The sequence below is a fragment of the Carettochelys insculpta genome, chromosome 2 (assembly GCF_033958435.1).
Source record: "Carettochelys insculpta isolate YL-2023 chromosome 2, ASM3395843v1, whole genome shotgun sequence".
In the NCBI taxonomy this organism is placed as follows: domain Eukaryota; kingdom Metazoa; phylum Chordata; order Testudines; family Carettochelyidae; genus Carettochelys; species Carettochelys insculpta.
In genome coordinates this window covers 201556185-201578082 of record NC_134138.1, presented here as the reverse complement: position 1 = coordinate 201578082, position 21898 = coordinate 201556185, and the positions used below count along the sequence as shown (strand labels likewise).

General features: G+C 44.0%; 1 protein-coding gene across 1 annotated transcript in view; it reads right to left on the bottom strand.

Annotated features, from left to right (window-relative positions):
* Window positions 1-21898, bottom strand: part of TRIM71 (tripartite motif containing 71) — a 78142-nt gene that overhangs the window by 54636 nt on the left and 1608 nt on the right. The gene's annotated exons all lie outside the window — the stretch shown is intronic.

Genomic DNA, 21898 nt, shown 5'->3' with positions numbered 1-21898 from the left:
TCAGGCTTAACCTGCAGGCCCCATATGCTCAGTAATTCATATTCATTCCATCACGTTTAATATTAGAAAAACAACTGTCTCTACATATTTGTGCAGGTTACCGAGGCCTTATGTTGCTTGGTATGGGTCACAGTGCTAACTTTCAAAAAAGATAACCCCTGTGCTTTCCACACACACACACACACACACACACACACACACACACACACAGAGCGACTCCCTTCTCTCATTACTTTGATCTTTCCCTGGTTGTTCCTTGTAGTACATTTATCACACGGGTGCCTGGTAAGCCAGAATACTTCTTCCTCTAGCAAATGGCAAGTGCTAGTAGCTCAGCTGCCCTGTCTTGTGATGGAGGTTCATAACAGGCCAAGGCCCATTGTGGGTCACACTTTGAAATACACAAAGCATTTGTGGATTCACACACAGGCACTTGTTAGGAAAAGGAGACCAGAGGCAAGCAGCCACAACTGCCAGCTCACAGAACACCCCACTTTGCACTGCTGGAGTGCTAACCTCCTTTACAGCAGGGAACCCTGCTGCCTGTAATTTTACAGATGGTGCAAACTCAGGCAGGTTAACCGAGGAACTCAATTCTCCAAGGTCACATAGCCAGTCTGTGGCAGCCGGAAATGGAATCTGAATATCCTGACTCGTATCCTCATATTTGAAACAGGAAATCAATCCACTTTTCCTCACTGGCTGCCAAGGAAGCTTCTACTCACCCCTGAGCCTGTGAAGACTTAACACACACCAAGCTCCTGGAAACGCACTTAGAACTCAGCTCTCCTAAAATGGTGTCAAAAGCCAGCTTGCTTCCACAGAAATGGAAGTGTGACTAAAAACTCAAACACTACCAGTAGAGAAAAGCCACCCATAACAAAAACACCTGAACCAATTTTGTTTGAAACACCCTCCACCCGCAACAATGAATAGCATTTTCATCAAAACAGAAGTGTCTGCTTCACTGCAGTTTTGTCAAAAGGGAAGGCTTTTCTGTTCCTAACATTTTGGCTTGTGGATACCTTCTATGAGAAGTTTTTGATTTTTCAGAAAAAAAAAAAAAGGTTTAGAATTTTTTGCAGTAATCAATAAGCAATGTTTCCCAGCAGTTCTGTGTACCATTTGGTTTAGGACTTCACACAGATTTTAAGTGTGGGGTGAGGGGGTAGGAGCCACAGCAATTATTTTCTATTCTTTCAGCCACATTCTATACAGTTAAGTTTTACTTAGGACCATTTAAGCATCAACATGGAGATACATCACCACCACACAGCAACAACAGAACACACTGGGCAAAGGATGGGGGAGGGGAGAGAGGAGGAAGCCATTTGGCTACTAAAAAGGCTCTCTCTTTCAAATTCAGTAGGGAATGAATGTCAAAATGGCTTTGGGGTGGGAGGTCAGACACGTTTGAAGCGTTCAACTCCTGTCCTACGTGCCAAGATGTTAGTGCTTCCCTCCCCCCGCCACCAGCGTCCCACACACGCTCTCCCTTTCACAATAGCTTTAAAAACTGAAAGTAGATTTGAAGAGATTTAAGAAAATGTGTGTTTAAATCCACCACAGATACTTGAGAATAAGATAATCCATTTGTACAGCTACTGAACAAGGAGTGTTTCATGATGGAAACACTTTTTGGCAGAATATGGCTATTTCAAGTGATTTGCACAAAAATATTTAACATGGGCCTTAATATCCTTCATCCTCACTGAAGCCCCCCCATTTTGAAAATGAAGACTATAATGCTTGCAGTATGTGACGGTCACAGCAACATCCTTTTTAGACATTACATAGGCCTATTGTCAAAGAAATATCAGCAAGACCAATACTGCACTCAAAGAAAAAAAAAAAAAAAGAAAACCTATCACCAAACTATTTTCCCTTGGTTTTGTGTAAGAAAGTGTTCAAAGCTGTAGTACTTGTGCACTGTTGACTGAAGACAATTGGGGTTGTTAAGATCAAGGATATGTTTACTTGCATACATGACTAACTGGGCTACCTCTCCGATACATGTTTTAAATACTTTGCACTCTCAGCACTTTTAAGCTCAAAGTGCTTCAGAAAAGTAGAGCCAGTCAGTCAAAGCATAGACTTCTCACTTTATAGTTTAATCACAAATATTGTCACTGTAAAAAACACCAAAGTGTAACTGCACTCAAAAACCAAAAAAATTCAGCATTTGCAAATGTTCTTTTCACTATAAAGAGATTATACAAGTACTGTAGTGCAAGGTGACTGGAAAAAAAACCCACACGCTTTTTGCAGTGAAAGTATTTGTAATTATAAATACAAAGTCAGCAGCACACATTTTGTATTGTGTTGTAATTGAAATATTTTAAAATGTAGAAAAAACATCCAAATATGTATAAATACTATTTTAAATTGTATGGTTGTTAACTGTAATTAATAAAAAAATATTTTAAAATCAAGTTAATTTGTTTTGCGTTAACTATGACTGACAGCCTTATGTAAAATACACAGACTTCCCACAACACTGCTTTTCCCACATCTTGTAGATTCCCCTTTCAGAAGGGGGTGGGGGGCTAGTGTAGACTTAACCTTAGTTGTATATCCTTTTGGGTTAAGAAAGTTGGGGGGAACCAACATGACTTGAAGACTATCCCCTGCAACCAAAATATTCCATGAAGCTGAAACAGCTCTCTCAGCCAAGAGTCACAGGTAGATTTAAAAAAAAAAAAAAAAGGGGGGGGGGGCGGGGGGGGATCATCAGGTGGTTTTGCTGAATGTATTCCTCACACCACAGTCTGGACACCCACCACTGTGCAACAGCTGGTGAACCAATTTCTCTGCTTCTCCAAGCAGAGAAAAATATGTATCTCCGACCTGAGATGTCTATGCAGCATGGAAAAGAGCTTCAAGGGCTTGTCTTTTTCAATACTAACAGTAAAGACCTGATAAATTGACACTGAAGGTGCCTCCATCCATCCCAGCACTCCTCACAAGTTGAAACAGGAGAGTTTCTGCCATCAGCCTCCCACTGTGAGGGACATTGGGGGCAGGGGAAAGGAAAGAGAGAGAGAAGATGACTCATGATATGAGATACACAATTCCAGCTATATGAACTGTGTGGCTGGAATCAACATATCTTACACCAATTTTCTGCCTTAGCATAGACCTGGCCTCAGATAGATTAGTTTTATAAACTCAAACTGCAAATCTCTACATCATCTTGCTGGAAAATGGGAACCAGTAGACAGATGTGCAAGATAAATTACCACAAAGACCATGAAAGGTTCCAAACACTATGGCGCAAGGGTGGGGAGGGAGAGACCTAAAAGGACAAGTTACTTAGACTTATTTGAAGGGGATTTTTTAGCTGCTAAGAGCACAGAGTTTTTAGGTTGTGAGACCTGGGGTTTAGGTTTCCAGATGGGAGCCGTAGGTGAAGAACCCATATATAGAAGCAGGGGAAAGAAAAATCTCCAATTCACATACTGAAGCTGACGTGTGTAGTTTAAGGAAAGATGTTCCTTGACAGGATTTAATCATGGTCATTGTTACCAAGGTTCTCAGGCTCCAACCCCTCAGAATAAGATTATAAAGTTAAGTGTTCATGCGATATGCACCCTTCTAAAAATTTTACCCAAAAACCAAACAAAATCTTGTCTCAACTGAATTGTCCCATCTTATGGCATCACAAGGAGACACAAACGGGGACACAAACAAATAATGGCATCAGGGTTGCTAGTCTGTAAACAAGGAGCCAAGTGTTTCACTACCCCTGCCATTGTGGCTACATCTAGATCACAGGGCTTTGTCGGCAGAATTTCATGTCAGATGGTATCCTGCTGTCTGGACATGCTGTGTCAACAGAAGTTTTGTCACAAGGCACATTGAAAGAATGATCTGCTCTGTTGAGAGTGTGGCCAGACAGCCCTGCTGCTCTCTTGACTTAACCACCACCTGGAACCATGTCAGCCAGGGTTGCAGATCACCAGGAGCCAGTACCAAAGACCTGCAGAAATACCCACTTTAAAGGGACTGCTCCAGACAGCCATTCCCGGACTCTGCTGTGGGCTTGCCTACCCTGTGAGGGACAGCAGAGCTCTTGCTGTGCCCACTGTGCTTACCCTGCATTTGGGGGGGGGGGGGGGCAACACAGCCGGCCCCTGGAGGCCATGCCATCGGAGCTATCCCTGGGATTGTGATGACCCCACACGGACATGCTGTGGCTGGGGCTCAGTTTTCTGGCAGCTGTCTTCCTGTTCCTTGAGGGCAAGCCTGAGAGCACCTTCAGAGGCAGCTCCCTGGCTGCAGGACTTGCACACCTGCCCCTCCCCCTCTGGTGCCCAGGCAGCTCTGGAGGCACCACACCAGTGCACACTGGTGGGACCAGCTGGTCATGGAGCAGTGGGATGACCAGCAGTGGCTCCAGAACTTCTGCATGAGGAAGGCCACCTTCGGAGGCCTCTATGCCCAACTTGCCCCACCCTCCAGCTGCAGCCTGCCATCCACGTGGAGAAGTGGATCGCAATCGTCTTATGGAAGCTCACCCCACCCTGACAGATACCAGTCGGTGAGAAACCAGCTCAGCATGGGAAAGTCCACCATCAGGGCCCTCCTCATGGACGTAATGCACCCTCAGTTGCAGCCCCTGCATGGGTGTGTGTGTGTGGCGCCAAAGGGGGACCCTCAGGAAGTTGGGGCAGGGGGGAGGAGGGAAACAGTGTTTTACTGAACCAAAGACGTGTGTAAGAGAAAATGTGCAATACAAAGAGAGGTACAATCATCTTTGAACTATTTACATATTCACAGTGGAGGGTGGGCTCAGGACAGGAGGTGGCGGCCCACAAACCCAAGGAAGAGTGGGACCCCGAGTGGTGCTGGCCTTGGGATCCCCTCTTGCTGTGGGTTCGGAGGCCCTGTCAGGACTGGTCTGGGACTGAGACCAGGGGGAGGGGCCCTGGAGAAGGCAGGGGCCCAGGGTGCCATGTGGGAGGCCGACGCTGCAGGGCAGCAGAGCTATCATGTCCCAGCAGATGCTGGTGACAGCATCACATCAACTGGTTCCAGGCCCACGACTGCCACTCCACATCCACCTGAGGTGGTGCTTCATGGTCCCATGGGTATCGTCTCATAGGATGACAATGTGCTGTCGCACGAGCTCTTCATGTTCCTGCCAACGACTTCTCGGGCTGCCAGAGTGGCCCGGTGGCATAGTGGGGGTGGCCCAGCCTAGAGACAGTGTAGGTCCAGCTGTAAGGAAGACAAGGAGGTGATGGGATAGGGGCCAAGGGTGAGGTCTAGCCACAGAAGGGTCCTGCATGGGTGGGGAGTCTGGGAGCAGCCTAGCCCTTCCCAGGGCCCCCTCTCACAGCTGCCTCCTCTTGCCTGCCTGCATGCCAGGTGTCTCAATCCTTGGTGTGTCTGTGGTCAGTCTGGCACCCTTGTGACGAGCCTGCATCCAGCAGTGGTAGGTGTTGGGAGGGTCCTGGGGAGGGAGGCCCTCCGGCTTGTCTGACCTCCCATGAGGCTGGCAGCAGGATGCTGCCCATGCCCTGGGGCTGTCTGCTGGGTCTGGTTGGCACACGCTATTCCATGTGCTGGGACCGCAGTACAAGGTCCCACCCAAGACATCCAAGCAACACTTGCAGCACGCCCTGGGGTGTGTGATGTGCAGGGTACTCAGTGGAGGGACCTTGGCCCAGCTCTGATGATGTCCAGATACATGGCCTGGCTGCCGGGAACCAGGTCCAGCACCAGGAGAAGGCTGCTGTCCTCCGAGTCCAGCTCCTGCAAGAGGTTGGGCCTCAGCTGCCTCCTCCTCCTCCTCCTCCAGGGGCTGCTCCTGCTTTGGGGGGGTGGGGGGGCTTCGAGCCTCTAGTCAAGGCTCAGGTGAGGGGTGAAGTGTCTCCAACCCCCCCATGTGCTGCAGCTCCCTGTAGTAGGGGCAAGAGGGTGGTCTTACCCCCAACCATGACACAGCATCCCTGGTCTACACATATCCCTGATGCAGCTCCTGGACCTGACTTGCTCAACAGTGCAGCGGGGGGTGGCTTGTTCAGCCAGGGCAGTGGCCATAAGTTTCAGCATTTTGCCACCTAGCCCAGGGTTCTTGGGGGGTGTTTCTTCCTTGGTCCAGAGAGCCAAGAGGGTCTTGATCTCTGGGCGGACCAGGAGACCAAAGGAAAGTCCTGGGAACCCTGAGGCTGCCTCCTGCTCAGCCATGGGGACAATGCTGTTGAACAGGCGTGGGCGCTGGACGCAGAAGATGGTAGCTCTGCTGCTCACATGTTCTCAGCTTCCTCACGTGGGATTGCTCGGGCTCCTTGTAGTTTCAAGAAGAGCCAAAGGCAGGAACCAAAGAGCACTGACTGCTGTGGACAGGGTATCCACTGGGGCACCTGTGTGGTGTCCCAGAGGCCTTGACAGAAGGCTCCCCAGAATGTCTAGATCTCTCCTGACAGTGGCATTCTTCCTCGTCCTCAGCAGGGTACAGCTGGAGACAACAGCGCTCTGTTCTATCAATTTACTGTCGACAAAATGTGTGCGCTTCGCAAACTGGATGCTCCGCTGGTTGTGTCAGCAAAACCCTGTTATGACTTCTACATGTTTTCTTGTCTTTTAGGTAAGACTACATACCACTATCTTGGCTGTAAGGAGAAATGAGTTTTCAGCCCTCTCTTGTCCCTTCCAGACCTAGACTGTGGCAATTCTATTGTATTGCTGCATCCTCTAAAGTGCTACCATCTTTTCCAAGGGCAGCTCTCCCTGAAAAACACCGGTGTTCACGACTTCAGCTTCCTGGTTTCTAGGGAAGCAGGCACACGCACATCTACACGCAAGAAAAACCAACAACATAAGTATAGTATTTTAAAATAAAGATGGCACAGCTACTCCCTAAGCATGGCTAGTAAATATGGATCTCCACAAGATGTGTCATCTGAGCTTCAGTTTGACTAACAAGGCAAATTCTCAATTAAACCTTACAAAAAAAAAAAAAAAAAAAAAAACACAAAAAACCAAAAACACTCATTTATCTCAAGTGACATTTCCTGCCATTTTTGTCATTGAGGCTTAGGGTTTAGATGGCAAACAGAAGGAAAGGCCAGGAGCATACATAGATATTAAGCACAACCCAACATCTGGTAGTTAGCCTAAGGAAAAAGCCAACAACTGCTTTACAGAATTTTTCATGTGATTACCATAAAACACTCAAAGACGCAGCTTCAATTCACATGCTAAGACTGGGCCAAGCATAGATTTAAAGGTCATAAGCTCTGCCATATCATGATCATTAGTTCTGTGGTTGCTCTTTGCCATGATCAGCCAAATGTATTAGGTGAGAATTGGCTAGGAAAATTAGACAAATCACTAAGGCTACATCTACAATTGCACTCCTGTTTTGAAAGGGGCATGCAAACAAGGGATGTCAAAATGCAAATGAGATGCAGATTCATATACCTGGCACCTCCTTTGCCTATTTTCTTTCGAAAGAAAAGCAGTATAGACACTGCTCTTTCAAAAGTAAACCCCCCCCCCACCATCTTCAGAAGAACCCTTCTTCACCCCCACCCCTTTTTTTTTTTTTTATAAAGGGAAGAAGGATTCTTTTGAAGATGGGGGTTTACTTTCGAAAGAGCAGTGTCTACACTAGTTTTCTTCTTTAGAAAGAGAAATAAGCAAATCAGGTGCCAGAGCATGCCTCTTTCAAAAGAGGAATTCAAGTGTAGATGCAGCCTAAGAGAACAGAGATTTAAACACTGACACTGCAAAATGAAATTGAGAGGCACTATGATGTCAGAGTTAAATGTAGTTTCTCAAAAAAAATTTTGTTTACATCGTCTTAGGTCTTGCTTCTAGCTGTGTTATTCTGTCCAAGTATGGGCTTGAAACAACTAGAATCACATTTGCAATGAAGTAAAAACTAGAAAGTAGTTTTGACACCCTGAATGGCCTCCAAACCAAAGGGTTCATTTAAACACAATGCAGTATGCAATTACCCTGCCACATGCATGATTAAATAATTGTGATGTGAAAAAAAACCAAGGCTATTCATTAGTCTAATTATTTAAGTGCAGTTCAAATACAATACATTTTTCATTTTGACGGTTACACCCCCCCCCATATATGGTCCCCCCAACTTTCTTAACCCATAGGGATATACAACTAAGGCTAAGTCTACACTAGCCCCCCACCCCCTTTTGAAAGGGGAATGCTAATCAGACACTTTGGGATATGCTAATGAGGCACTGCAATGAATATGCAGTGCCTCATCAGCATAATAGTGGCCAGGGCACTTTGAAAGTGACACTTTCAGTTGCATGCAGCTCGTCTACATAGGGTCCTTTAGAAAAGGACCCCACACACTTCAATATCCCCTTATTCCTATAACTAAACAGTAAAAAGGGGCTATCAAAGTGCGCAGGATCCTTTTCAAAAAGGACCCTGTGTAGACAAGTCACACGCGATCAAAAGCAGTACTTTCAAAGTGCTGTGGCCGCCATTATGCTAATGAGGCACTGCATATTCCTTGCAGCGCCTCATTAGCATATCCCAAAGTATCTCATTAGCATCCCCCTTTTGAAGTGGTGGGGGGGAAGCTAGTGTAGACATAGCCTAAGTATGGCTTTACTAAGGAACAAAGTCAGAATACTAGTGATATTGTTCCAAATACATACATCGCTGGCCATCATGGACATGATGAAAGAATGGAAAATGTAAGAAGAGTCTTTGGAACTAGTCCAAACTCTCTTGCAGCAACATGCTCTACACAACTTACATGGCCAAACACAAATATTATCTACATTGGATTTGTTGCACCACTATCTAGACAATACCACAAGGCCCCAGACCAAGATGAATAATGGCTCTATGTTCACTGCAGTTATCCTGCCACAGAATAATAAGCAGACTGTGTCTCATCAGAAGTTCTCATTACAAAAGGTAAGCCTTTCAGCCCAAGAACATAAAACTTTCAGACCGACTGCCGCAGTCTCATGTGCTCACATCTACAAAGTTGCCTACTGGAACACTTTGGACATGTCTACACTAGCTCCCTACTTCTCAGGGAGCATGGCAAATAGCGAGCCCTGTAACGTATTAAGTCTGAAGATGAAATTTTGCTCATTTTAGTAGATAATCAACACTTCAGACTTGTGTGAAGCCCTCCCCAGGCAAATGAACTTGCCTGCAGCCATTCATCAGCACCACTCTCTCTACTGAGGATGTGTGTACACCAAAAAAAAAAGCCCCACACCAAAACACAAACACACCTGTGGCTGGCTCATGCCAGCTGACTCAGACTGCAAGGCTCTTTACAGCGTAGAATTCTGGTCAGGCCAGGGCCTGAACTCTGGGACTCTCCCACTTTACGATATCTTAGAACTGGGCCTCCAGCCCAAATCCAGCAATTAAAGAGCCCCACAACCCAACTCCCACAACTTGAGCTGGCAGGCAAGGGCCAGCCAGAGGTGATTAGCTGTAGTGTAGAAATACTCTATGAATTTTAGTACAGTCCCTGAAAAGGAAACCAGTAGTTAAGGAGATGGCGGGGTGGGAAAAAAACAAAACAAAACACACCACCTCATTACATATGGCCAGTCAACATAAATGCACACAGGACATCTCAGAGCCTAGGATAGATGACCAAATTTCTGTCAAAGGAGATATATTCTGTTGCTGCTTAAGTGAAGGTTTGTCAATAACCACCACCTATGAACTTCAATGACTTTGCCACATAAGCAAACGCTTACTCCAGAAGAAAGCAAACAGTCGAGTATTAGTACACAAGCTAGTAATCATTCTTCTTTAACATTAGATAGTCCAAAGTTGACAGCAAAGGCCATTTCAAGGTTCTCATGGTTTCATGTTATTCTGCATGGTTTCCAATGTAGTTACTGACATTTTCATATGCATTTTAATATTGTTGGGGCAGCATCCATGCCTGGGTCCAACAGAACTTCTTTGGCTCTGCTTGACAGTCTGTGATACACAGCCTTCCAAGGCTTGATGGCTCTGAGACTTTGTTTTTAATTGCATTTTTGACAATGGACCTCCTTACAAGTTTTAATATACGTATTGGCAAATCTAGTACCTGATGGTTTTTGTATTCAGTCTTTCTGCTTTGGTATTTTTTAGTGCACTTCAGTTTTCACTGAATGCCAATTCGTAATTTGAAAGGCACAGTTCCAGTCAGCTCTGCAATGCCCATTCTACTTTAGGATTGCCTCTATTTCTTGCATAAATTTTGGCCCCGTGGTCAGCTATAACTAATAATTTAGCTTCCAGTTCATTCATCTGTTCCTACAGTGTAGCTCTGTTACACAGATCTGTAACAGAGAGATAGCCATATTAGTCTATCTTCACAAAACAGAAAAGCAGACCTGTAGCCCTTTGGGTTTGTCCTATGAAAGCTCATCACTAAAATAATTTTGTTACTCTTTACAGTACTACGAGACTGCTTTTTTGTTTTGTATAGCTCTACAGATGCTCTACAATCTACTTGCCAGATGGTTTTTGGAAAAACCACTTTGTACAAAGTGACATCCTTACCTCTCTGCAACAACAACATTTGTTCTGAAGAAAAGATTGGGAGCACTGGCATGGAACAGGAGAGAGCAAACCCAACAAGACTACTTTACTACACATACTTTTCCCTCAGGGGAAAAAGGAAAGAGAACACATACATGACAAAATGTGTCCTTGTGTTCAATTTGTTACTGGAAGCTCAGGGGCTACAGTAATGAGTAAGGCCTGATTGAACTCACAGTCCAGTTTGGTCAATTTTGTGGTCATAGGATTTTTAAAAAAATAAATAAATAAATAAGTAATTTTGTGGTCTCAGCTGTTCAAATATGAAATGTCGCAGAGCTATAATTGGAAGGGTCCTGACCCAAAAGGGATTAATCTTGTGACCCTCACACAACTATTGAAGAGAGCGTTACACTACTGCTACCCTTGTTGCTGCTGGCCATGGTACTGCCTTCAGAGCTGGACAGCCAGAGAGCAGCAGCTGCTGGCCAGGGGCCCAGCTGCAATGACAGAACCACCACTAACAGCAGCAGACATGAGGATGGCATGGTATGGTGTTGCCACTCTTACTTCTTTGCTGCTGCTGTCACCTTTACAGCTAAGCATTTGATGAACACCCACTCTTCTCTGGCCATCCAGCTCAGAAGGCAGCACAGAAGCATGGGTGGGAAAACCATAACCCTAACCAAAAATAATTTTGCAGTCCCTGTGCAATTGCATTTTGGGCAGGTCCTTCAACCTGAGAAATGCTGGTCTCCCTCACTAAATCTGTTGACTGTTAGAGCACACAAGAGACCGGCTTTCACGGTCCATGATGTTTTTCTCATGGTCAAATTTGGCTTTCAAGTGCTAAGCATATTAAAAGTCTAGATTAACTCTCTAACAGGTTCCCTTCCACAGCGAGGGATTCAGTTGGCTGCATCTGCACTATTTTTTTTGCAAGCATAAAGTTTACTTCCAAGTACCATGGAGAAGTTACAACACAGAAACGTTAGCAGGTCTTCATCTCGATAACCTGCACCCAGTTACCAGACATGACAGGGTCAAGATCACACAATATCAAGCTTGCCACGTGCCAGGGCCCCAACATTGATTAATCCACTGGCTACACACAGTTCATCTGTGCTGTGGAATGGAATCCTATTGTAAGGAAAGAGTACTACCAGGTCTCTTGACATGACAGTAGGTTGTATTATGCAGCCGTAAATTACGTTTCAGGTCCAAAGCAATGGTTCTCTAGTGCAGCATATTTTAAAAAACAGAGGTTCCCAACCTTTTCACTAGTGTGGATTCCCAATTACCCCTTAAAACCATTTGTGGACCCACAAAGCTAAATTCATCTGCTGTCTACGCTTCATTAAATGAAAAAGGATAACTCCACACAGGTTTTTCAGACCCTAGTAGCACTGTTGGAAGATATTTCAAATAATTAATTGCAATTTAAAGCTTGTTTTCTATAACTACTTTTATTTATCTATCTATCTATCTATCTATCTTTCTCTTTCTTCCTCCCCTCAACTCCCTGCAGCACCCTGGTCCACAGACCCCAGTTGGGAACCAATTTTCCTAAAAAGATTCCTAAGTTGATTAAAAAAAAAAAAAAGTAGCACTCTCTTCAGAAATTTTAAAGCTACTTTCATGTAGGGAATGTGAAGCTTTGTAGGTATAATTAACCTGCATGAAAGTGTTATATAGAAGAACACTAACCAGAAGGGATAAAAGCCTATTTACATCAGCCTGCCACCCTTGGCAAAAAACCCCAAGAATTAAATTTGCATATCCAAGAGCAGAGAAACCCTGTAACAGTTCCTGAAGTTCTTTGGCATCTGTGAGCATTGTTTTTGGAAAGAGATACTGGTAATGATGGATCTGGCAGGAAAGCTGTAAGGTTGGACAGATTACAGCTTTTGAAATTGGTACAATTATACATTGTCACTGTACACACACACACACACACACACACACACACACACACACACACACACACACACACACACACACACACACACACACACACACACACACACACACACACACACAGAGAAATTTAGGCAAAGAAAGAAAAATGCTGCCTCAGAACTTGGTTGAAGCCCCACAACGACGTAGACCTTTGAATGAGGCTTGTCAATAATGGACTAGAGAATTAAACAGTCAGAGAAGTAACCATGTTCGTCTGCATCTTCACAAAACAAGAAAGCAGTCTTGCAGCACTTTAACAACTAACAAAATAATGTATTAGGTGATTGGCTTTCCTGAGACAGACCCACTTCTTCAGATCTAGAAATTCTCATAAAAGTAAACTGACATGACAAGAATTTAACAGAAAGATCGATGCTCATGTGAGGTTTTTTTCCCTATCTTCTGTTAAATTCTCATTGCATCAGCTTACTTTTAAAAGAACATCCAGATATGAAAAAGTGGGTCTGTCCCACAGAAGCCCATCACCTAATACATTATTCTGTTAGTTGTTAAAGTGCTACAAGACTGCTTCTTAGTTTTGTAGATAATTAATAGTGAAACAGTATCAGAGAAGTAGCTGTGTTAGTCTGTCTTCGAGAACAAGTAGTCCTGTGGCACCTTATAGACTAACACATTTTAGAGCATTAAGCTTTCGTGGGCAAAGACCCGCTTCATCAGATGCATGAGTGCATGTGCATCTGATGAAGTGGGTCTTTGCCCACGAAAGCTTATGCTCCAAAATATCTGTTAGTTTATAAAGGTACCACAGAACTTCTTGTTGTTCTAATAGTGAAACAGATGATTTGCTGAGTTTAGGATATTTACTTTGTACGTTTTGACATGTGACATTGACAATTTGTATTGTAATGATAAAATGAAGCTTTAAATTGTTAAATAATTGTGTCTTTCCCCTCCATAAATGCCCTGAAACTGAATTTATAAAGAAAAATTGCTTGTGTAAGCCTCCCCAAGTTCATCAATCAAAAGTTATAAAGATAAAAATGTTATGCTACTATGTAAGCATGGCAGTAACATAACAGCTGAACAAGCCATTTGAAGATCGCACACTTAACATTATACAGACTTTATTTAACTCAAGTTATTTGAAACAATTTAGCTTAATGTTAAACTATGTCTCTACTAGGTTCTAACTGATTGTAATATGTCCTAGGGGGAGCCCAAGATGCACCACACAATCAGCTGACAGTTTTAGAAAGGTGTTAAGCTGTTAGTGTTGCAGATGAAGATACATTTGAGTTTTCAGTTATGTATCAAGACAGCCTTTAAAAGCCAAACTGAGCTTGCAATATAAGCTCTAATTTAGCACAGAAACTTAGTCCCCTCAAGATCCAGTTTTGACATCTCTTCATTTCCCTTTCAGGGAGTAAAAGGGACCTGAATTCTGCTCCAGAATCTGAAGAAGTGGGTCTCCCCCGCACCACCCCCAAAAAACTTAATAAAAATCTTAGTCTTTAAGGTGTTGCAGGACTGCTTGTTTTATTTTGTGAAGATTCAGACTAACATGTGGCTACCCCTCTGAATACTGAGCCAGGCAGGAGTTCAGTGCTGATGGTAGCTTTGCCAACTCTTGCAAACTAATTGTGAGTCACAGAGTTTTGGAGCCTGCATCAGGAGTTTTTGAAAAGACGCACAAAGCTCCTTTGCTCATGTGATTTTCAGAATTGGTTTGAAGACAGGGCTGGCACAGCTGTAGGCCAGGGAACCCATGGCAGACCTCCAGACCTGTCCTGGCCAGTGCACTACCTTCACCCCTTATGTAAGGGGCAGAGAGTCACAGCAGCAGGAAATAGGGAAGAGATCCCCATGGAAACAAGGATAAAGATAAGATAGTTATGCTTAGCTACTTGCACAGTTATGAGCTGTTAATTTTAACTATTGTGATTTAGCATAATTGTATAACTGATCAAGTCTACAGAAAGGTAAAATTAAATACATTGAATGCGTCATTTAAGATATAAATAATTTTTGTATTAAAGACAGCTTGCAGAGTCATACCACACAGGTGTTGACTGAATGGTCTCTTAAATCTTAGATATGGAAGCAGGAGTTTTGATGTCATCCTGCACTGCACGTCTCACATAGGATTTGTATGGCAAGCCCTAAGTGTGTGGTAACAGTGTTGTCAACTCCTGCAATTTGTTCTCAAGCCACAGGATTTCAGGGGGTGCTGGACTTGGTCTCACCATGACATGAGATGACCCAAACTTCAAATTCAGCCCTGCTGGAAATATTTCTTTGCTCTCTGATGGGAGAGCAAAGAAACCAACAGCCCATTCCCTCTTCCCTTACTCAGGAGGGACACAAGCAGCACAGCACCCCTTCTCCTCCCTCTCCTGCACCTGAAGGACCCTAGGAGGAGCAGCAACAAGGGTGGGGGTTGAAGGAATGGACACACCTGGGGGGAGGTGCGAGAACATCTGCAACAGAGTCAAAGACCTCTTAATCCAACACACTTCAGAGAAGAGCAACACAATTTCCTCCCTCTCACACATGCACACAAACACCCCAAGAAACAAAACATGGATTGTGGTGAGGGGAGGTCCTGACTCTGATTTTTGATCTCCTGAGATTTGTATAATTTCAGTATTGCCAGAAGCTACATTTTAATGAGCTAATAAGCAGCTTGTACACACACATAATATGCATATCTCAAATTGCATTTTCCAATGTTTAACCTATTACCTATTCAAGAATTTATCGTTTATCTGCATACAATTTCTAGGACAGTGTTGCCAGCATCTTAAAAAGACACTTTAAGAAAAATTAAAGAATAATCTACTGACACCAGAATACAGTAAACCCCTGCGTAACTCAAATCTTCATGCAAGTTGAGGGGAGATGGAAACGAGGCTGAGCTGGTCAGTTTCTCGGCTCCCAGAATGGCAGAGACCCAGGAACCAGGCTGCCCCCAGTTCCTGTCTCCCTGCTACTTGCAGGGCCCAGGAGACAGATCAGCTGGTCTCACACCTGTTGGGGCAGCAGCCCGACTCGCAGCTGCTGCCCTAGACAGTAGCAGCAAGAGTCAGGGGTGGCAGTTACATTAACCTGAGACACACGCAACTTGATTGCCTGAATCTCAAGGGTTTACTGTAATAAGGTCTCCAGTTCATTTAGCCAGAAAATGCTGAGAATTACTGGAGGAACATTTGAACTAAAACTGTACACTTTCCTTGTTATGGTACCATGCACCAAACTGGTTGTGTTAAGGAAAGCAAAAAACCTACTAATAAAAAGCAAGGAGCTGTGTGATAAAGCACAGAAGAGGAAAGTTACATGTTTAAAAAATAAGATTAATTTGAAGTCATCCTATGTTAGACAGGAAGAGTTAAGGATGACAAACTTCTGGAAGAGTCAGCAAGCAATTCTGCCATCCAATACATGTTAATCTAATTCTCAGAAACTGAGCACTCATTGTAATATCAGAGTGCTATTTTGCCTTAATTTACAAAAAAAAGTTAGTCAGCTGAAGATAGGTCTTCAGTGGTAACGTGAAAGAGGTTAGTTAGCACTGCTCTAAACGTGTGCTTTGGGAGGAAAGAATAGGCTACATCAGTGGCTCTCTAAGGCTGTGTGTAGATTAAAAGGTTTTGTCCACAAAATGGCCATTTTGTTCATAAACCCGCAGAGCATCCAGATGACCAAGAGCATTCTGTTTAAAGAAAATTCGACAGAACAGAGTGCTTTTGTTGACAGCTGCATCCTACTCCCCAGCAGGAAGAATGCCTCTCTTGGCAGAGATCTGTTGACAAAACACCGGTCTGGATGTTGCCCAGGGTGGGGGAGAGAGAGAGAGAGAGAGAGGGTCTGGATGTTGCCCCGGGGGGGGGGGGGGGGGGGGGGGGGGGGAAGAAGAGAGGTTGTCTTTTGTCCACAGAAAAGGCCTCCAGGATGCCACCCGATCCTGTCTGCTGTGGTTCTGGGTGGCCATTTTGCCAAGAGAGAGGACCGGCAGTCCAGCTGCTGCTGGCAGAGTGCATCGCTCTTTCAGTCTGCCCCGTGGTCTGGATGCGATTTGTCAACAGAAGTTTTGTCACAAGACATCTTCCAACACAAACTTCTGCTGACAAATCCCTGTAGTCTATACAGAGCCAAACTCTGGGTCATAACTAGGGCTGCAGAGAGACACTTGCTGGGCCACTAGGCAAGATGGGAGGGGCCCAGGTCCATGCCCTGGAAGAGGCAGTGCTAGAGTTTGCCTGCCCCAGCCAACCCTTCAGGGATGTCCAAAGCAGGGGCTCAGGGCTCTAATGGCCATTTAGCAGGCACAGGCTCTGGCTGTCAGAGTGGGGGCAGTGGCCAAGAGCCCCAGGTCCTTTTAAATTTCCAGGCCGTGGGGCAGCTCCCCACTTTGCTCTCCCCTGTCCTCCCCTTCCCCAAGCCATGACCCCATTTAAATGAGGTCGCCAGGGCAGGTGTCAGACTTGCTGTGGACAAGGGCCCTAACCTGAGTCCCACCACCAGGGCCAAGGGATTCAGCCCACTCTGGGTGAGGGGCTCTTCTTACAGCCTCCCTCTTCCACTGCAGCCCTTGGGCACCCTAAGCCCAGGAGGTGGGGCTCAGACTTGCTCCCTCCTCCCACACCCAGGGTGATGGCACTAGGGCAGACTCACATTTTGCTATGCCATCCTGAGTCATGAAGTAACTTTTGTTGTCAGTAGGGGGTGGCAATCCAATGAAGTTTAAAAACCTCTGGACTACATAATGCCCTGGTTTGGTATTCTGAGGTCAGGTCTACACTGGGGGTGGGGTGTGTGTGACCCATTGTTTAAGGTACCCAAATCCATCTTCCCTGCTGTCCCCACCGTGGAAGGGGGGCAGGAGAAACTTTCCCATTGACCTCCCTTATCCCTCACAGCTGCTGAAAGTACCAGGGTCAACAGTGAAGCCCTGATAATTTGATTTAATGCTGCCTCCAACAGGTGCACTAAATCGAATGCTGGAAGATTGACTACCACTCTGTTGCTCTTCCAGTAACTGTAGACGTGGCTTAAGTTAAAGTAGTTATTGAGCAAACAAAAAACAAAACAAAAAAATCCTTCAGTGGGTTGTAATTGTGTTATGTAGCCTATTTCTGTTCAAAATTAAGGGCTTGTCTAAATAGGACGTCAAGACAAATTAATTCGTACAGTACTGGTGTTGATGTCCTCATTTAAAAGTAAGGTGACCTTTATGAATTAAACCAAAGCGAACTAACTCAAAGAATTCTTTTGAAAGAAAGTGTTCACACACAGATTTAATGTGCTTAAGAAGTCACATATTTAGTTCATTTGGAATAAATTTCCATGTCAAAGCAAGGAAAGCATGATTATTAGACTTCAGAAAGTAAGGAGGTGGGATTGTCTCAATTGCAAATTTAAAATAGCTTTTTTTTACTAAACAAAAAGCCCAATTTTTTGGTTTAAATCAGAATCACATTGCTAAAAGTTAGTTTTACAGCTTAAGACGTGTGATCATGCAAGAGCCAACACTGCTAAGACCTTCACTACACCAGGTTTCCCACTCTACCCTGCCCCTTTCCCTGCATCATTTTCAAATGGAGTTGAGCCAGTGATAGCAACAAAGCCAGTAATATAGCATGTACACTAATGTATACATACAGCTCCTTGCAATTCATGGCGTTCTATTTACATTAACCTGCCTATCATTACTAGCGGCACAACTGAACTGGTGGAAATAGTGATTGAACATTTTGTGCAAGAAACAGGAACAAAAAAGGCTGATGCAGAGACCCCTTTAAAAGTGAGGAGTGGCTTCCATTTCCATTTTGTGCTTCAGAGTTGTTTAAGTGACAATTTGTTTTCTTTCTGCAAATCCTAGGAGGGAATGGAGAGCTCAAGCACAGCAGAGTTCTGATCATATATGTAGCACTTTTACTGAGAGTCATGTGAAACAAAAATTAAAAGGTCACTCAAAGCCCAGGCTAACTAAGGAATGTCAGCTGAGCTCACTTGATGCAATTATCGTTGGGACCCAAAACACTGAATCCTACAAGGCCATTTTAAAGGTTACTTCTTGAAGCAGAGCTACATTAATTAAAAACAACTTTTAACCATTACAATAAATGCCCAACACTATTATGGCTGAGAAAAATCTTCCATTTGATTTTGTCAATCCACCTAGACAAAACATTTTGCTAAATAGTGGGTTTTAACACAACAAACACCTTTCAGCCACAAATCTCAAGGCACTTTTCAAAGCAAAGTGCATTAAGCCTCTATGTGGACACTTTATTCTGAAAGTGATTTTAGTTCATTTTAGCTTAATTCATAAAGGCCACTTTACTTCTGAACCAGGGCATCCACACTGGGATTTGATGCACTTTAAATTCACATCAATAGTTAATTTGACATAACCATGTAGACAAGCCCTTTAGTCCTGAACAGAAACAAACAGTCTACATAAATAAGATTAAAGCCCAGTTTGCTTCATTTTTCCTAAGTGCAATGTTACTGCATGACAGGTGCAGGCTGGGGGGGAAAAATCAGGTAGAGTCATGCTTTTAGTTTGTGTCATACAGTCTCTCTGAATTAACAACTTTCTATACAAAGTCATACTTCACAAATACAGCCGTGTAGTTTTCTATGCGCCAACAGTATACAGCAGAACAAAACCCTACTTATCTAAAGAGACCCTCCCACACAGACTACATTAAACTTCATATATCTACACAAAAAGGCTGAACGAGACTATGCTGGTTCTGTTATAACTTGAACATCCAGTTCCAGGGAACTTGGATACTTTCAGTTCTGAAACTGCGAACAAGTAACTATCCATCACAGTATCTAAGGAGCATGTGTATTTATGTGGTTTTTCAGAACACTGTTAGAGCAAGAAGATTCAAAGGCAAGGCTGCCACTTTAGTATTTCCTTGTTTTTGTTAGTTACATTAGTAGCTACCTGATTATTTTCTTCCAAATGCATTGCTTAAATAGCAGTCCAGGAAGGCTGTTTTCCCATTATTAGAAGTTCCTAAAAATAAAAACTCTCATTTAAGAGGGCACTTTGTTAACAAGATGGCAAGTCTCAGCTTCTCAGCCACTTCTCCCCATGAAGTATATAATTTTGCTGCCATACATCTTTCAGTTTTGATTCAGTTGTGTTTCTGATTAGGTGGTTTGTTCCATAGGATGGTCTTAGCACTTTTCATTCATTTCAAATCAGCCACCACATGTACAACAATTAATATTCCACCACCAAGACAATACCTAGCTAATAAGTTATATTAGTTAAATTTTATAAATATATCGATTTCACACAGATACAGCTTCAAACGTAGGAGTGTGCAGCATAAATGAAACATTTGCCGTTTTACAAAGAAGCCATAGTGAAGTTTTCCTAGGAGAGGATGAGCAGCACAGGAAGAGCTCTGTTGTCTGTGTGATAATTCTAAGTATCCCCTCCTGAATGTTTCTCTCCTCCCTTGAAATCTAATCTTCAGAAGGAAGGCTGTATTTAGAGGGAGCTCAGAGCTCCTAAATTATCCTTAGCTTGTTGGTGGAGAATACCGAGCACTCACTTTAGGAGCTGCAACACCACTCTTCTCATAGGATTACCGCATGCGGTTGTGCTTTGGTAGGACATGGCGACAAAGAACTTTAAGAATCCTTGAAAAAAAGTGAACAGCTTTTACTACAGTTAGTCTGTTCTAAGCTAAAGCACTAGGAGTTAAGTTTCATTACAAACTATCTAGTCCTTAATGCTGATCAAGTATTGGCTCAAAGGGTAATCATCCTCTGCTCCATTCTGGATTTTACACCGATAGTTACGTTTATTATTTAGGACATCCACTAGAAGAGAGGAATTTAGCAAGCACTGCAGGAGGTCCAACTGCTAATGAGGAGATTTTTGCATTTCATCTCATTACCCCTCCCTTTTCCAAAGCATCCCTTTCTAAGCATTCATTCTAATTTTTAAAATAGTCTATTCTTTGCCGCTCTAACAATCTTATTAAAAAAAATGGAACTAGAAAAGTAATTGGATAGAATTAAACTGAATGTGTTATGCCAATGTTTCAACCAACTGAAATTATATTTATTCAGCAGTGGTCAACAGCATCATCGGAATTTTTCTGCAACTCATTCAATATTCAGGCAGGGATCTTATTAAAAAAACCACACCCCACCCCAACTAAAAAAAGGGAGTAAATCATCCTTAACAATGAAGTTAATGGAAAATTCTTCTGAGGCATCATGCTCAACTCCAAAAGAGGGAAGGGAAAAGAGGAGTGCCATTTTCCAGTTTTAAGACAAGTCAGTCCAAGCTGACACATTGTTACTATTTTAAAACAGGCCTAGATATTTCAGCTGTACAGTATGTTGAAAATGTTTGTCTTCAGGACTGAAGCTCCTAAAGAAAGTTATTTTTGTAACTAACTTTGTAACTACATTACACAAAGACATTATAAAAAAATTAAGCAAGAGGAATCTGGTCACAAACTCTCTTAATTAGTCAATACATTTGCCAAAATGTGATTGCTTGTTATGAAAGTTCATTTCTCCTCCTGCATCATATTTTCTTCTCCCAACACCTTTCAATGGTTTTCTGCTTCTACAATACTCATCAGATTGTCCACAAAATACTGTTGTTGCACGAGCAGGCTGTTATTATGGATTACACACCAATTTTGATAGTGTTCTCAACCTTTCGAAACAAAAAACAGTCTTAAATCCTAGAATCTCATTTTCAAGCTTTAGGGGAAATTTGTTACTCAAACTATTTAGGCCCATAAAAGCAATCTGTGCTGTGGAAAGCGCATAGTGTCCCCCACCCCAATCCATCTTCTCCACTAAAAGCAAGGTGGAGACAAGACCAACAGAAGTCAGTCCAGTAAAACTTCTCACCCACCTTGCCTCTGTGATAGCCTGGGACCGACGGGGGCTACAACACCACCTCAGGGAAGCGATACACGTGCCCTGTCTCACAGCTCTGACCAGAAGGCAGATTCAGAATCATGATCTGTGTCCCAACTCCCTCGCCACCACCATCTTTTGAAGTTAAGGGGCCCAATGAGAACTGCTCACCCCGCCACAGGAGGTGTCCGATCCCGAAAGAATCAATACTTCCTAGGAAATACTGACACCTACAATACCAAGGGAGCTGTTCAGACATTGGTTTTGTTCAGACACTGGTGGCGCTTCCAGCGGGGCTCTGCAGTTCCCAGACAACGCTCACAAAATCAAACCAAACCATAAGTCAAGCCAAGCCAAGCCAAGCCGCTCCCCCGGGGCCTGGGGCCAGCGAGCCCGTCCCCAGCGGAACCCGAGCGGCCGAGGGCCAGCGCGCCGCGCCCCCCCTTTGGGAAGCCGCCCGGGCGGGACGGCGCGCAAGGCAGAGCGGCGCAGTGGCCACGTCGCTGGGGAAGCCCTTCAGACCCGAGCCGGCTTCCGGGCCCAGGGATGCGCTCGTCCCGCACCCGGCGTG